This window comes from Octodon degus, unplaced genomic scaffold, assembly GCF_000260255.1.
Source record: "Octodon degus isolate 3935 unplaced genomic scaffold, OctDeg1.0 scaffold00120, whole genome shotgun sequence".
In the NCBI taxonomy this organism is placed as follows: Eukaryota; Metazoa; Chordata; class Mammalia; order Rodentia; family Octodontidae; genus Octodon; species Octodon degus.
The window spans coordinates 8,600,051-8,618,805 of NW_004524696.1; the positions used below are offsets into that span (position 1 = coordinate 8,600,051).

The window sequence follows — 18,755 nt, forward strand, 5'->3', positions numbered from 1 at the left end:
ACAATTCAACTAAAAAAATGAGGACAACGTAAAACTAGTGGGATATCTAACCTTGTGTGCGTGAAAGTAATGCAATGTTTGGATGGATAGAAGTACGCTTGTTAGGTGATCATCATAAATTTTGTATCTACTTTTACTCTTTATGTTTTTCATCTTCAAAAATAACTGTGCACAAATGTACATAGAAAAAGTGATGACAGACTTAAGATGTGAAGTGAGGGATAGTTTTCTCTGAGAATACAAGTCTTACAAAAACTAGCAAAATGCCATGATCAAGTTTTTCTCTGAGCTGAAGATCTGGTTGCAACTCTACATGCCATTTGAAAATTCACAAGTAATGTATTTATGTTGATTGAAAATGGAGCCGCAAATACACAAAAAGAAATTATTCTGACAATCTTGAAATCTGCTATCAAATTTCACTGCTCATAAGACTGTGTTTAGCCAATATATAAAAATGCATAAAATTATTTCCCATTAGCTGGGCATGGTGGTGCATGTCTATGGTCTCAGCACTTGGGGATTTGCACCAGGAGGATCAGTGCAAATGTGAGTCCAACTGAGCTTCATAGTAGGCTCAAGACCACTCTGAACTACATGGCAAGACCATGTCAAAGGATTTTGCCTTCCCTTACACACACACACACACACACACACACACACACACACACACACCTAAATAATATATAGTTTGGCATGCTGTTGAGTTTTGTGTTAATGGGATTACATTTTATGTAGTCATATGTGACCTGCTTTTTTCTGAGCTCATCAGTGAGATTCAATTTTTTTTTAAAGAAGGGAACAAATCCAGAGCCTTGAACATTCTAGGAGAGAAAAACTGGACTATTTCCCTGATCTCTTGGCCCTGTCTACAGTGAGACCCTTGTCACCTGTCTTTACTGCTGTATAGGAAAAAATATGTACATCTGTTTATGTTTCTCTATATTTTCAGATTTGTATACTTCTTTCTGTAAATAATGTGGAGCCATTAGACAAGAAACAGAAAGAATATCTGGATTGAAAAGAAAAACTGAAAGTGTCTCTTTTTACAGATGACATGCTCTTATATATAGAAAATCCAAAGGAATCAACTAAAAAACTATTAAAAGTAATAAATGATTCATGAAGGTGGCAGGATGCAACAGCAGTAAACAAAAATCAATTAGGGGACTACTAGAAAGATGAGCATGAGATTTGGTGCCCAAACATCAGAATATAGCAATATTCCAATGAATATTGTGAGGAAGACAAGAAGGAGGGAAGTGGGTGCCAAGGACTCAGGAAGAAACTGAAGCGACAATTAAAGCCCACAGGGAGAGCAGAGAGAAATACTTCAACAAAGAAAAAGAAGGAGGCAGGTGGCACTTTCTACCTGAAACTGGACTGGTTATATGGGAGAGATGGCTTGAAACTGCAGATGCTCACGATCACTAGCATCCCAGCGGGCTCCATGGAGACACCAGTGTGGTGGAGCAGTGGGCCCAGTCACCTGCAGTGGCTGGTGAGTTGTCTTATTTGAATCTCCTGCAAAAGAGGGCAATGGGCCAGGGGATATCATGGAGAAAGGCCAGCTGAGCTTGGGACTTGGAGGAGCTGCTCGATCCACTTAGTGGCTCCCACATGAGTTCATGCCCACAGCCAGCTCAAGGACTGAAGCAGGCTGGGCTGCTGTAGTTCCAGGCTTGCAGCCTGAGAAAATTCAGGCTCACTGGGATCATCTTCTATCCCATTGTGCAGCTGCTGCCGGCTTTCTGGGATTGATAAATGCAGATCTGCACTCTGTCTGCCCACATTGTCTACCAGTGGCAAGCAGACACACCTTGAAGTGGACATTTTCTTCCTTATGTATTTTCTTTCTCTCTATTTTTCTCTTTTTTTGTTTGTCTTTGCTTCGCTGTTTGGTCTTGTTTTTGTATGAATGTGAACATACTTTGTGTTTCCTGTTGTTGAACTATGTTCTTCTTTCTATTTCTTCCTTCTGTCTTTCCCTCTTTTCTTCTATACTACTTTCCCAAAGTTTGCGTAATTCTCCTTTGTCCTCCCCCCTTGCTTGCAGTCTCTTCCTTTTCTTTTATTTCTCTGATCACTTTTATTTGCCAACCCTTTGTAAACGTTTCTCCATATTAAAGGGTTATCTACTGAACACATTCTACATTTTGTTATACAGTCACAAATCTAGATCATACCATTAAAGGTGGCAAATTAATAGTTACTTCATTTTGTCATTGTCTAGGCTGTGTTTGATTCTGCCTGTATCACTTTAACCAAAGTGACATAATGGTTCTCACCAGGTGTATACCAAGACTGAGATCCTATAAAGTTCATAAAAAATACAATAGGCCAGTGCTAAAGAATCAGGGGCTGGGCAAAATGGGCAGCAATTTCTCATCCCAAGTAAATTGAAGTAAGGTTGTGCCATAGACTCAAAACCCAAAAGCCAGCTACACCTGGAAGACACCTCTGAGAAGCAGCCATCTCTTAAATGTACTCACCATAGGAATTTACAAGCATCAACCTAGGAATTAAACTAAAAGAAAAATAAAATGAGAAGATATTTACATAAGATGCAACCCCAGATATCCAGCTCCCCAAAAACAAACATGGGGAGAAGGCAGCAGGGTGAACAATCCACAAGCCATCAACCTGGGCTGACTGTAACAGTGTAAATAAGCATATGAAAGAGGTTCTAGAAAAAAAAATCAAATCAGAAATAATTTCTCTGATAACTATGGAGATGGTGACCATAATAAAAGACATGCTTAATGACTTTGGAGCAGTTAGATGTAAAAATATCGAGTAGTTTAGGATGGTGTTACGGTTTGTGTCTAGTTGTCCCCCCAAAAGCCTCATTAAATCACTAGGGTAGCTTCTAGAGTTTATGATTAATTCTTGATCCAATGTTGGGATTATGGATATGAGTGCTACACTCACACTGGGATGGATAATCTGCAAGAAATGTAAGAAGGGGAGAGAGGCTTGCTAGAAGCCCCAGCTGCTGCCCCTCCCTTTGCTCTTTGCTGTTTTCCACTGCCAAGAAAGGTTGCCCTCTGCCATGTGCTGCTCTTCCTTGGGGCCAGCTGAGTGTGGATTGAAACCTCCACTAACTAAGCACTAGGTAAACCTTTCATTTCTTAATTCTGGGTGTTGGGTATTTGCCTCAGCAATGAGAGAAAAGTGGCTAAGACAAAATTTCATACCAGAGGAGTGGGGTCATTGCTATGACTACACCTGATCATACAGATTTCAAGTCTTTGGAAATGGCTTATGGGAAGAGATAGAAAAGATTTGGAGATGTCTCCTACAAGAGAAGCACTGGAACAGCTTTGGATGTTCTGTATGGGAGATTCTGGTCAGAGCTCAGAAGACCAGAATGCTGATACAAATTTGCTTAGAAAGACAAAGCTGGGGAGGTCTCTAATTTGAAGAAATAATGCATTGGTTGTTGCATCCAGATGATGTGTGTTATGGCTTGACAGAAAGTTTGTCTGAATTCTGCTCATGTTGTCTTTGCCTGAGGCTGTGATGAAGTGCAATGGCCTGGTTTATCTGGCAGAAGAAATTTTAAGATAGTTGAATGTTGAGCCAATAGCATTGCTATTGTTGGGGTCCTTTAGTCAGATTTATGTTGAGAATCAAGAGCAAGGAACCCAGAAGGATGATTTAAAATGTTTTGAGTTTGGCCAGAAAGGAAGCCCAATAAAGCTGTGGACTGAAAGATAGAGCTGAGATGATCTCTATTGCTGAGCATGAACAGAATAGAAAAGGTGGCCTGAGGGCATCACATGAGGTGGCAGTTCTCCACCCTTTGCAGCCTCAGAATTGTAAGAGTGAGGGGCTTTGCCTTGGGGAAAAAGCTACAGAGCACCATGTTCCAGAATGGCAGCAGTGGCCACACCAGATTCCACAATGGTAGTGGCATAGAGAATTTGTTCCTCAAAATCAGGTTCAGAGTGCTCAGCAATCCAGGCACTCAACCTCTACAGCTAAGAGAGAAGAAAATCTGGCTACTGCTCCAGGTGGCAGCAGATCTTGGTATTATCTACGTGGCACTGGTTTTAGGAATACGCAGAATGCAGGAGTTCTGAGGTTAAGAAGGCTTCTACCTAGATTTCAGAAGGCCTTGGAGACCAGGTAGTGTACTCCTGGGAGGGCAGTGTGTGAAGATGCTAATGAGAAGACTAACATGAAGTGGAAACCCCAGAAGTTTGGGAAAGCCAGGAATGTGGATCATCTGAGGAAAAGTGCAAGGAGAGAGCAAAACAGGCCAAAGAGAAGCTATGGGAGCTACAACCAAAAAAAGTCATAAAGGTGGAGCCACATGGAGCTCACAATTTGCCACAGATCACTTTGAATGTTCCATGTGGAGCTACAGGATTTTGTGTCTGCCATCCTGGATTTTGGACTTGCTTTGGTCCCAATGCTTTGTATTCCTGTTTGTACCATTTGGAATGGTAATGTTTATTTTGTACCATTGAATGTTGAAAATCTTTAACTTTTCATTTGTACAGGAGTTCACAGCTTAAAGTTTGCCTTGGATTTTGGAGGAGACTTGGGACTTGGACTTTTCAGCAATACTGAAACTGTAGGACTTTGGCAACTCTTAGAGATGGACTAAAGTGTCTTTTGTATAAAGGGATGTGTATGAATATTTGGAGGTCCAGGGGCCAAATGTTATGGTTTATAGCTAGGTTTCCCTACAAAGACTCATACAGTCATAGGGGCAGCTCTAAGAGTTTGTGATTAATTCATGATCCAATACTGGGATTATGGGTGTGTTATACCCACCCTGGGGCAGGTAATCTGCATTACAATGTAAGGAGAGAAAATAGGCTACCTAGCAGCTGCAGCCAATGCCTCTCCCTTTGCTGTTTTCTGACAGCATGAAAGGCTGCCCTCTGCCATGTGCTGCTCTGCCTTGGAGCCAGTTGAGTATAGACTGAAACATCCACTAATTGTGAGCTAAATAAATCTTTCCTTCCTTAATTTTTCTTTCTTTTTTTTTTTTTTTTTTTTGGTGGAACCGGGGATTGAACTCAGGCCCTTGTGCTTGCAAGGCAAGCACTTATTTTACTGGGCCATTTCCCCGGCTCCCTATCCTTCCTTAATTTTGGGTGTCAGGTATTTTGTCCCAGCAACAAGAGAAAAGTAACTGAGGAAATGCTAATATTTAGAGTAGAATTAATACCATAAGGAAGAGAAAGAAAAAAACTAAATGCATGGGGACTTGACTGTGTGCATTTATATCTTCCCTCTTCTCAAGCCCCACTATAACAATGTGCATTGTTAAGCACTGTTGTATGTTATGAGTCAGTGCCAAAAGAAATGGTGAGAAGGCCTGATGAATGTAGCTTTAGAGGTCTCACTGAGATTAGTCTCTCTCCAAGTGAGCTAAGAGCCTCAGAAGCATCTCACATTTATTGAGGGCTAAAGGCAGGCTAAGGAATGTGCATAATTACTTAAATGAACACAAACTACTATCTCTACTGACTTCCACCATTTGCCTAACACTAGGTCCACACAAATGCTAGCTGATAACATCCCAGCAAGGGATCAAAGAACAGGGTACCTGCAGGACAAGCTGTTATCTGCAGCCTTGAATCCCATTTTGCCAGGAATTTACAAGTGACAGACAGCAGCTCTCCTTGGGCTCTGTCTATTGTTCCCTGTTCTCTTGGGACATTAGGCTTTTGTCTCATATCTATATTTCTAAAGCATATACTATTTTGTCATAGAGGGTTAACTACACTGACTAGGTGGGGGATCTGTCCATTAGCTCAGTTGTTTAAGTGCCTGCTTAAACAAAGCAGTCAGCTTCAGGATGCTGTGGTTTGATCCCCAAATCCTCATGCCTTACCAGACCTGCCCTTAAGGCATCCTGAACCAGCCAAAAAAACCAAAAATCCTTCTAAATACACTGACTATTACCTTACACAACTTCATGTAGTCTGATTCCTACTTCTAGTTTTATACTCTTTGATAGAATAATTATTTGCTAGGTAAAGTAGACAGGTTCCAAACTGAGAAATATAAGAATTCATTATCTTGTTCACAGATCTCATGTGGCTTCCTGTACTCTACTTCCAGGCAAGTTAGAAAAGTTATGTAGAGAATTACTCCAATCAACAGAGAGAAAAAAGTTCTACAGAAAATAGTTCCATAACCATTGTCTTATGAAAGAGCAAAAGGCTGGTTGAAAGTCTTTCTACTCCTCATTAAATCCAATGAGTGTGCAAAGCCTCACAATTCAATACGTCACTGCCTTACTGAGATGAAGAAAAGGACAGGAAAGGGAGTAATTAAAAGAGACATTCCTATATATGTAAGCAAGATGGTTTAGACAATTGTACTGTGGATTTCTTCTGGTCTATGGAAAGGGGAAGTTAATGCTTAAATAGTTTCGTCTTTTTTCAATTCTTTTTCCTTTTTCTCTTTTCTTAATTTCCTATAAGTTTTTCTTTTTTCTTCCAATTTTGCATGCATAACTTTGGTAATATGAAGAACTAATTTGAAGACAACACTATGCAAAATAAAAAATACTGTAAAATTCATATTATTTTGTTTAGTGCAATTCGGTATAGTTTTTAATTTTTTGTTTTAATACTATTTTGTACTCTCTTTTTAAAAAAAATCAAAAAATTCTAGAAAACCCTCACTACCATAAGGCTAAAATCTACTCAGAAGGTCAAGAATTATTGATCACTAAAGAAAAGTCCTGGATGTAACACAGAAAAGTAAATAAATTCACAAATTAAAGGGACAGAATGAAGGCAAGAGACAGGAAAAAGAATGTTGTGGGACTGTCCTGCTTCAAGGTTGTATATGGTTAGATTTTTGCACTTATGTGTAAGCATAAGAATTATATAATTCTTTATGCCTATTTTTAAAAATATATTCTAATTTTTAAATGTTTTTTCATCATATTCTGTAGAGACTTAAAGTTCAACATATCAATACTTGATGGAAATACCTGTTCCGTATTATGCCTAAGTTGTTTGATATTCAGACAGATACTGAGGTTAAGCTTAACAGCCTAGGTTGTATGGTAATAACAATAAGCTTTTCTTCTGGAGGGTTAACAAGCTAAGGAGGGCCGCAAGAAAATCCAACATTTTGGCCCTAGCCTTCCAAGGTCAATTAAAACTCAGGACATATGAGAACTTGTACTGTAACATCATGTACCTTGGTAGTGTCCCAAATTTTCTGATCAAGAAGATTATGGGGCCAAAGAGGAAAATGATCAAAGATGTAGAGTGTGCCTAAGGAGAGTCACATGGAGAGAAATCATTCTCTCAGGCTTTTACAGAGAGCACATTGGCTGTGACTCATCCACAGAGTCACAATGGCTGTGACTCATCCACATGGCTGACACTGACAAAGGTTCTACAATCTGAGGTACAGGATCTCAGGATAAATCCTGAGGGGATTTGACTGCTTTATCAGACCTAAAAGCTACAACTCCTGTTGCATAGGTCCTGCTTTACCTTGCTCTTAACCATCCAGCAGAAAAGTATAAAAATGAAGTATAAGAAAAGCCATGCTGTTATGTTGAACTGTAGGGGACTCAGGTCAACAATTTCTAACATTGCCAGTCAAGCTGAAGCCCCAATACTATTATGGACTACTGGACTCTTTTAGAATATTTTGCTGAGTTAATACACCTATAATATTCAAATAACGGAACTTAACAAAAAAAGGGAATACAGATGAATGTCCATTTTGTATCTGTGTATTCAAAATGGTTAGGATAGATATATAGTTACATTCTCTTAATGAATAGAGGGACTTGTTCTAATAGTGTTTGTAAATAGGATATCATGTCCGCATCTTGTACAGCAAATAACCACTAGGAAGAATGTATGCAATGTGTTAATTATTGAAACTGTCCTACCAATTTAGTTTGAAAAGAATAAAATTAAATTAAATTTTAAAAAAAATTAAAAGGACCAAATGGAAGCTATACTGCATGCAGATATGAAACCCTTAACAAAATCTTATTTTGAGAAATAAAAGAAAATGTTACTGCTGCGCTGGAAGTGTTGCGTGGCTGTACTCCCCCTCATGGCGGCAGCAGTGACTGGGGCGCAGCAAGTCCGTGACTGAAGGGCGAACCTGGTGGGCATGCGCCGAGCCGGGCCTGGCCTGGTCTCTGCCTGCCTTCTGGCTTCTTCTCCCCTGATGCTGTACTCTTACTGAGCTCACCTAAGCCATGACAATCGTGAAGTATTTCCTGGGTCAGAGCATGCTCCAAAGTTCTTGGGACCAAGTGTTCATTGCCTTCTGGCAGCGATACCCGAATCCCTACAGCAAACATGTCTTGACGGAAGACATAGTACACCGGGAGGTGACCCCTGACCAGAAGCTCCTGTCTCAGAGACTTCTGACCAAGACCAACAGGATACCCCACTGGGCAGAGCGATTGTTTCCTGCCAATGTTGCTCACTCATTGTACATCCTGGAGGACTCTATAGTGGACCCACAGAATCAGACCATGACTACCTTCACCTGGAACATCAACTATGCCCAGCTGATGGTGGTGGAGGAACGATGTGTTTACTGTGTGAACTTGGACAACAGTGGTTGGACTGAAATCTGTCAGGAAGCCTGGGTCTCCTCTAGCTTATTTGGTGTCTCCAGAGCTGTCCAGGAATTTGGCCTTGCCTGGTTCAAAAGTAATGTGACCAAGACTATGAAGGATTTTGAATACATTTTGGCCAAGCTACAAGGTGAGGCCCCTTCCAAAACACTGGTGAAGACAGCCAAGGAAGACAAGGAGAAGGCAAAGGAGACAGCACTAACAGCTAAAGAGAAAGCCAAGGACCTTGCCAACAAGGCTGCCATCAAGCAGCAGCAGCAGCAGCAGCAGCAGCAGCAGCAGCAGCAGCAGCAGCAGCAGCAGCAGCAGCAGCAGCAGCAGTTTGTATAGCTCGTGTGGGCCCTGCTACCAGCACCACCACAGGTCAACAGCCAGCATGGCACCACTCCCTCCACACTCTCCCTGCTGTACTTTATTATTAAAAATCAACTTGCAGCCCTCCGTGCTGTCTGGGTGGAGGGTTGGGCAAGTAGCCTGTCATTTCTGCAGTACACCACAGTATCCATGTCCAAGCCCATCCTGCTTATTCCCCTGTTGGGCAGCTGCCAACAGGTGCAGAGAGGTACGGAGATTTGCCCAGGGTCACAAGCAGAATGCAGGGCTCTTTGTTCTCTGTGACCCAAGTACCTGGAACAATACCTAGCACATAACACGCACTCAATAAATACTTGTTGAATTCAAAAAGAAAGAAAGAAAGAAAGAAAGAAAGAAAGAAAGAAAGAAAGAAAGAAAGAAAGAAAGAAAGAGTTATAGAGTTTAAGTAAAAGCTGGATGCTACAGCTAGGTATAGCAGTGCATGCCTGTAGTCCCAGTATTTGAGGAGAATAGCCACAAGTTCAAGGTCAACCTGGACTATCTAGTGAATTGAAGACCAGTCTGAACTATATAGTGAGGCCCTGACTGAAAACATTGTTTTTTATTTAATTGTTTTTAACTCAAGAGTATTTTATGTCACCAACATTTTGATACATGTATTCAATAAACTACATGATATTCTGTACTTCCATATAAAATAGGCTTTGTGTTAAATGATTTTGCCCCCTGTAGGCTCACATAAATGTTCTGATCACATTTCAAGTAGGCTAAAATAGGCTATAATATCCAGTAAGTTAGACTATTTGATGCATTTTTGACTTAAGATATTTTCAATTTAATAATATATCCATTGATATGGAATCCCATAGTAAGTAAAGAATCATCTTCATAAGTTATGCAAAGCCAAGAATTTCACCTGCTTTGTTCAAGTGCCTGACCCTATAGCTGAAACACAGGAGATGATCAATCAATATTTTTCTAGCTGTTGTCAGAGGGAGAATTTGTGGTCCAAACCTTAGGGATATTGGTTTCCTATTAAAATTTACTTACTGTATAACATTGAAGAATTTGTCTGGATGTTAGCATTTTTGACAGTCTTCTACCTTCAAACATAATGTTAATAGTAACAATCATTAAATATAAGAAGGTAACTTTGCTTTTTTGCAGTACCAGGGATTGAACTCAGGATCCTGCGCTTGCCAGACAAGAGCTTATTCTACTGAGCTATCTCCCTGGCCCCAGAAGGTAACTTTAATGTGTTTCTTATATACAATTGTTTTAAATCTGCAATTATAATACAGATCATAGTAACTTTGAGTTGGATCAATAATTTCTAAAATGTTTCCTTGGGGTACTAACTCCAACATGATTCATAATAAAAATGATCCTTGGATTGATATGTCTGCAAAACTCTGTTTACAATATCTCTACTTTTCCTCAGTGTAATTCATATTAATGATTCTACCATAAGGATACAAAGACCCCTAAAGGGCCCTGAGAATTTTTTACATGCAACATTTCCCAAACAGGCTTTCTTCATATAATTCTTTTCCTCAATTTTTATAACACCTGTTCAAGTTCCAAGAAAGGCACTTGAAGAAAGCCTAAATTTAATGGTTCTATTAGCAGTTACTTATATGTATGTCTTAGTTACTCTTCTCTCATTGCTGGGACAAATACCTGACACTCAAAATGAGGGAAGGAAAGATTTATTTAGCTCACAGTTATTGGAGGTTTCAAGACACTGGAGGAGAGGCTGAGGCAATGCCATGTTCAAGATGACCCTCTCCACATCTCTCAGAAAGCACAAGCTAACCAGTTTAATGGTTCACACCTCTCTGGCCCAGCCTCTTGGGCCCCACCCTGGTCCTCTGGCCCCACCCATCAAGCCCCTGATCATTCCTCCAGCAGTGTCTACCCCATAATTTACATGAGGCTTTGGGGGGACAAGCAGACACAAACCATAACAATATATCCTAAAGCCTTTATGTACTGCTTACCTATTTTTCAATGTCTATCACTTATTTTACCTGGGAAACAGTTCATAGAATCTGCCTCCAGCAGGCTTTCTAATTCTCATTTTTAATCCTTTAACCCCAAGAGGTATTATACAAATGAGAAGCCAGGGCTTAGAAGATAAAGCAATTTAACCAAAGATAATGGTTTGAACCTCAATCAAATAAGTTTCAGAAGCTCTATGCATAACGTCTAGCCTATGCTGGCTCAGCTCTTCTTGTTTCAAGGCTCTTCCAAGTCTCAGCTACTTTGCATAAGCCTGACAATTGTTAAATATTAAAAAACGTGCATTTAGATCATCCTTCAAAAATGTCAAGACCTGCTCTTTCAGTCATTCATAATGAGAAGGGAGGGGGCCTGGAACTAGCTCCATTCTTTAAGTGGCTGCTTCCACAATGCTGGCAGCCTCAGGTTGCTGTAGTTCGATCCCCACAACACTCCAGACATCCAAAAGTGCCCTGAAGGCATTCAAGGAAAAAAAAAAAAAAAGTCCTTATTCCATAATGAGAAGGAACATTTAACTCTTTCAACTCACATGATATAATCATGGTGTTATGTTATCATTCAGATAATTTACATGTTCAAGTATGATTTACAACTGTGGAGGCTTTAAAATATTTTTACCCTTCTTGTTCACATAGGATTGGTTCTCTATGCCCTCCCTGAAACTGATGCAAGCTGACAGAGACTAACAGGGCATGTCTGAAGAGATGCTATGAGACATTCCAGGCCGGCCTAAAGGGCATATGGCTGTCTCCTTATTCACTTTCTTACCACATTCTCCTGAAATTCTACTAATCTGAGGCCTCCAAAGTGAGCGTCACACATGGATGCTCCAGTCCATAAGCAAGTTGAGTGCATCTTTCAAGCCCTGTTCATATCAGAACTACAAGATATCACGGAATGTTTGTTAAAAGCCATTATATCTGAGGTTGCATGCTGTCTTCAACAGAAATGACAACTCTTTATGTTACTAAAGTTCTTTTTTTATATATATCCCATTTCTAAAAGAGGGCAGAAAATGAAAATGGTGACTTCCAGAACCATCTGTGACATGCATTCTGTTTTCTAAATTATATTAATATCTGACGATCAAAGTTCACAAACAGTTCCCCGGTGCCAGGAGCCTTCACCAACAAAGAAGCCTCCGGACCCAAGTGAATTCCTTCGATCTGTTGAAGCCATGCTCTGTGTAGACAATCTTTAACTCCAGGAGAACTCTGGCCACCCTGTTGTAATGGCAAATTATAGGCTTTGCCTCGGGTGTCCTCAGCACAGTTGGGTGCTGCTGGAAGATCTGCAAGCGTTGCTGGATTCTGTGGAAGAGCTGACATGCCCACAAGATCCTCCCAGCAGTGGGAGGCTGGTCTTGAACCAGAGGAGGATCATGTTTCTGCTTCATATACAGCTTTGAAAGCAAATCAGTGTCAGTCCCATAGTTCTCAAGAATCAGCTAGTATTTGTCATCAATACTGAGATTAGGTATATCCAACCTTTTACATTTCTTTTACATACTTAATGCTTGATTTGTATCTTGAATCTTTTCAGATGAAAAAATCCATGAATTTCTGTAATTCATTCTCTCTAAAGATAAACATCTGGGATTGATCATCATCTTGAGGAAGCCAGGAAAAGTCACTAATCCAACCACTACCGGCTGGCTACCATATAAACTCCTGTTCTATATTCATGCCTGCTTGCTACCTGACTTGCTTCTCCATTTGGTCCTAGATTTAATCAATTTTACCTGAGAAATGGTACTTGTAACCTTATTGGCCGACCATAGTTTTGTCCTACCTCATGCCCATTTAAGTGATTTCCCATGTCCTCCCCAAAATTTTTTAAACAGATGGACACTACAAAAAAATAAGAATATCATACAACTTTTTAAAAAGTTCTTTTATATGAAGAATACAAAAAAAGGAAATTAAAATCATTAGCTTTCCATTAGGATGCAATAAATATGGAATTCTATTTAATGTAATTAAACTAGTTGATAAGGTTATCTTCTGAAAATCAGATATTATAGGACAAAATATTTATAGAGCTGAAGTAAATGAAATAAATCCTACACATGTCCCAATTTGAACATCTCCAGAGGATTACAAAGACAAAATGTAGAAGACCCAAGCTTAATGTAAGGTCTCCAAGTGGAAGGTGGAAATTTAGCAACTGAGGAAGTGAAGGCAACTGGACAGGAACTACAGAGTGTGGGAAGCACAGTGCTACAAAGGGCACAGCTCCAAACATTTTCAGGGTGTCTTCCTCAGGAATCCTCTGTGTTCATCAGGACGTGCATGTCAGATTACCAAGGCTGGCTGAAAAGCCACCATAGAAGACAAGAGGGGCAGAGATCATACAGACCTATATTTATTTACTGTTGACAGCAGAAAAGGTAGAAAAATCTGAGAATTCAAGGGCAAAAGATAATGCACTCCCTCAGTGGAGAAATACAGAATATAAGCTTCACAGGTATCTTACAACACCCAAAGTTAAGGGAGGAAAGTTTTCACTAGCTCACAGTTTCTAAAGGTTTCACTTCATGGTTGGCTTCTTGGCAGAGTGGTGTGGCACAGGGGCATTTCAGAGGAAAAACTCCATGGCAGGAAGATGGCAGAAGTTACAAGCAGAACATCAATAGTAACTTCTTTATGATTCTTTTATATTCTATCTAGACTACAGGACTTAGAGTGGTTAAACTGATTTTGTCATCACACACCCTTAATTGCAGCATCACACCCTAGATTCAGTCACCTAAGAAAAAGCCCCACCTATGGCTGCATGAGACTTTTGGTTGCCATGTAGACACAAGCCATAACATTCTGCCCCTGGCTCCCCAAAGACTCATGCACATCTCTTTATGAAAAGGCATTTAGAGGCCAGGGAGATGACTCAGTAGAATAAGTGTTTCCTCGGCAAGCGCAAGGGTCTGAGTTCAATCCCGGACTCCGGAAAAAAAAAAAAAAAAAAAAAAAAAAAAAATCTCCTACAGTTTTTAATGCCCTAACAGTATCACAATTGCTGAAAAATCCTTGTCCAGTCTCCTCTGAGATTTAAGGCAAACTCTTAGCTGTGAGTACCGTTCAAATGAAAAGGAAGTTAGACACTTGTAACATTCAACAGCACACAATAGACATTTCTATTCCAAAAGTTACAAAGGAGAGTGGGGTGGGAGTGGAATGGGACCAAAGCAAATCCAAAGCCCAGCAAAACAAACATTATTTCCTGTAGTTCCATGTCCAGCATCATAGGCAATCTATCACAAGATGTGAACTCCAAATGGGTTGGTTGGCTCCCCCCAATGACACTGTTATTTTTATGGTTCCCATGGCTTATTTTTGGGGGTAGCTCTGCTCCCTCTGTGCAGTTTTTCTCAGAGAACCCATGATCCTGTTTTTTTCAAACTTCTGGGGTCTCCACTGTACCTTTGGCTTCACACTCACATCATCACACACTGCCCTCTCAGGGGCACACTGGTTGGTCTCCAAGGCCTACTTCTGAAATTTGGGTGAAAGAACTCTTGCACTCATTATGGACCTAAAACTAGCAATAGTGGATGATGCCAGGATCTACTGCCAGTTGGAGCAGTAGCCAGACTTCCTTTTCTCTTGTCTGCAGGGGTCAAGTGTCTGGATCCCTGAGCACTCTGAATCTACCCCCAAGGAACAAATTCTCCAGACCAGCACCATTCTGGAACATGGTGCTCTGATGCTTTCTTGTCAAAACAGTCTTTTACCTTTGCTACTCTGAAGCTGCAAAGGCTGGCATCCTGCTTGTTCTTGAGTTGTCCTCAGGACACCTTTTTTATTGTCTTCTGAAATACTTGGCTTTTTCTTGCTAGTCTTTTCAGAGAAAAATCTCTCCTCAGTTCCAGTTTTGCAGTCTGTAACTTTACTGGAGCTCATTTATGGTTAAATTTACAACATTTTAATCATTCTTCTGGGTTCTTTGCTCTTGATTTTCAACATAGATCTGGCTATAAGCTCATAACAGTGACCATGCCATAGCCTCGACATTAGACTGCCTTGAAATTTCTTCTGGAAGATTAAATAGTCCACTATTCTTCATCTCAGTCTCAGGCAGTTTCCAGACACCAGCAAAATACAAACTTTCTGCCAGTGCATAACATGGACACATGTTCTGAAGTCCAACATCCAGTGCAGTCCTTCTCAATAGATACCTCCTGAGCTTGGTCTTTATCATCATCATTCCCTCAGCATTCTGGTCTTCTGAGATCTGGCCAGACTCTTCCATCAAGCACAGACTCAAGAATTCTAGGGCTTCTTTTTTGGCCAGCATCTCAGAACCTTTCCAAACTCTTCCCACTAGGCAGTTTCAAAGGCTCCTGAACCATGTAGTCAGATAGTCCCAGAAATCACTCCATTTCTGTGGTAGCAAATTCTGTCTTAGTTATTTTTCTCATTGTTGAGACAAACTACTCAACATCAAAAGTTAAGGGAGTAAAGATTTCATTATCACAGAGTTTGTAGCAGTTTCACTTCATAGTTGGCTGGCTCCAAAACATGGTGGCACAGCACAGAGGCATCGCAGAGAAGAAACAGTCCATGGCAGGAAGAAGAAAGACGTTGCAAGCATAAAGTCTGAGCAACAATAGAAGCTTCTTTCTGACCCTTTTATAGTCCATCTAGTGAACTGATTTAGTAATCACACACTCCTAATTTCAGCACACACTAGATCCAGTCATAAGTCTTTGGCATGATATCTGGACCCAAATCAAAATGACAGGTTGTAACATCAAATATGAAAATTTATCCTATATATGATAAAAATAAATGTAAGGTATATGCTATGGTGTGTCTAGTCGCCCCTCAAAAGCCTCATGCAGCCGTGGGGTGGCTTCTGGAGCTTATGATTGATTCATGATCTAATGCTGGGATTAGGGTGTGAGCACCCTGGGGTAGATGCTCTGCATTATAATGTGAGGAGGGGAGAGAGGCTATCTAGCTGCCTAAACTGATGCTTTTCTTTTTGCTTTTGCTCTTTGCTGCCACTAAGAATGGCTGCTCTCTGCCATGTGTCACTTTGCCTTGGAGACAGCGGAGTATGGACTGAAACCTCCATTTACTGTGAGCTAAATAAACCTTTCCTTCCTTCATTTTGGGTGTCAGGTATTCATCCCAGAAACAAGAGAAGAGTAACTGAGACAGTGTAAAACCATAAGTCTTCATGAGTTCAGTGTTGCATTAGGTCAAAATGTTAACTATTGGAAAGAAAACTCTAGCTTTAAAAGAGCAAATTAATAAATTTAAAAGGTTTCCTCTTTCAGGAAAGAGGAACTAAGACACATAAAATACAACACACACATATAAAGAATTGTAAGATTTAGTAAATAATACCCAATTTGAAAGTGGGCATAAGGTTAAAGAATAAAATAGCACTAAGGAGATAAGAGTAGTCAGTTCTAGCATACTATTGGAAATGAAGGGTGATTATAAGGAACAACTACGTATTGTATATTTTGAAGTGCTAAGAAGGAAATTTGGATATTTTTGTAATAAAGAAATGATAAATGTTTGAAGAGATAGATATGTGTAAACTGATTGCACAATGCTTATATATGTACCCACATCACAAGGAATTACATTTAAATGTATACATTTTGTGCTTTCATCTATCAATTAAAGTAAGGGTGGTTTTCTTAAAATGTGGGAAAAATATAGATAACAGGGAAAGAGATCCAAAATCAATCGATCTATCTTTTTTCTTTCTTTTTTCCTTTGGTTTTGTTGTTCTTTATTCATATTAATTTTATTTTATGAGTACACGATTGTGGTATATGCAGTTTACAGCTATCTTGGGAAATGGTTACAAACTATAGCTTGTTTTTCTTTTTTTAAACCCCTTTCTTCCCTCCCTTGTGCTCCAGTTCCAATACCTGCATTTTCAGTCTTATTATCAATTTTATCCCATGTTCTAGCACATAGTGCTTCTATTAATTTAGGTTATTAGGTTCCTGTACAAGGAATATTTTATTATTTCTCCTCTATCTCCTTCTCATCTGTGGTGAATTAACTAATGGTCAACTTGTAACACCAGCTGAACTGAGACAATGTGGTTCTGGCTATGGAAAGCCCACCTGAGAACTGTTTTTATTGTTCCAAAGTTTAATTTAAAACACAACTTTCAAATAGTATCTTTTGAAGAGCATTTCAAAGCTCAGAATGAAAAAAATATATACATAATATATAATCAAATACCAGTTATCCTCAGCTCCTATCAAATCGACAGTCAGCAATGTCAATTTTAAGATTACTCCAAATCCTCTGTTAAATCTATGAAATTGGTTTTCACGGTTGTGGAATGAATGGAAATCCTGATTGCTTTCTGTATTCCATGCATGCTTACAATATTACCTAGAGTGGCTTGCTGTGCAACTCTTTATTTGCCACTTGCTCAGCAATGTGCATTTCTCTGTGTGATGGACCCAAGAGACAGATCATATTGGCAGGGGGTCTGGTGCTCTGCTGCTCGTTCTGTGCTTCCTGGAGTTCCCTGAGCAATCTTATGATCACACCAAGTTTCCTCTGGTACACTTCAGCCTCTTCAGAGTAAAAAACTTCAATTGGAGCACCGAAGTTTGTTACTGCTTTCAGTGCTGTGAGCCTGTCCTGAGTGCTGGAGTACAAATACCCTGCTGGCTCGACTTATGTAATCTCCATTCCTTTTGCTGTGTGAAGCAAGTGTCCTGGTCTGGTCTTCATCATCAGGTGATAATGTCTCCAACTCTTGTAGGGTCCTAGAATGCCCTCCTTTCATGAAAACATCCAGTAAACTATCTGCCATAACCTAGGGATAACCTTGGCATGTCGTCAAAAACTCGTGGACATTGAACTCACTTGGAAGGTCAGAGTGTTCCCCATAGGTTGAACAGCTTAAATCGGAATCACCTTTGCTGGCATTTCTAGAAGTGGAGTCATCTATGTAGACCATATGAACTGTTAGGCCTGTAATTCAAGTAACACTGTGGTTATTTTGTTCCTTTCTGCTTTTGGGTTTTCTGCAGCTCAGACATGAACTCTGTTTTAGGCTCTGAATTCTCTTCTGGCTAGGAATTTTCATTCCTGAGTGCAAAAGCTTATTATTATTTTTTTTTTAATGAGCAGAATATATTTATTGAAGGAAAGAAAGCTCCTGTCTGAGAGAGGGACAGGAGGGGTGGCCCGAGCAGGTGCAAAAGCTTAGGGCTTTATAATAGTCTCTGGTTTGTTGTAAATCATGGCATTGGTGCACATTAGTTTGAAGTTATCCTTCAATTCTTCTATGGACTGGTAGTCATTTTTTTTTTTCATTTATATATTTGGTACAGAGCTAGCATTTACTCCTGTTATTTTCTTTAATTGATTTGGACTCATGTGTTTTGCCAAAAGCATTACTTCTAGTTCTAACATCAAGAAATGCAGTCAAGACCCAATGCTATTATGGGCTACTAGACTCTTTTAGAATATTTTGCTGAGTTTACACACCTATAATATTCAATAACAGAACTTAGAAAAAATGGGGTATACAGATGAATGTCCATTTTGTATCTGTGTATTCAAAGTAGTTAGGATAAATATATAGTTGCATTCTCTTAATGAAAAGAATGATTTGTTCTAATGGTGTTTGTAAATAGGATCTCAAGTCTGCATCTTGTACAGCAATTAACCACTAAGAATATATGCAGTGGGTTATTTGTTGAATCGGTACTTCTGATTTGATGTGAAGCTGTCTCATTGCTGTTTATCAATAAAATTTTGAAGAAAAAAAAAAGAAATGCAGTCATACAACACTGTGCAGATGTACAGTGATCCACTGAGGGACATTTCAAGAG

At 39.7% G+C, this 18,755-nt stretch overlaps 2 pseudogenes; one reads left to right on the plus strand and one right to left on the minus strand.

Annotated features, from left to right (window-relative positions):
• Window positions 1-8,206: 8,206 nt before the first annotated feature.
• On the plus strand, window positions 8,207-9,650 carry LOC101582498 (annotated as a pseudogene).
• Window positions 9,651-17,155: 7,505 nt separating this feature from the next.
• Window positions 17,156-18,315, minus strand: LOC101582905 (annotated as a pseudogene).
• Between the last annotated feature and the right edge of the window lie 440 nt (window positions 18,316-18,755).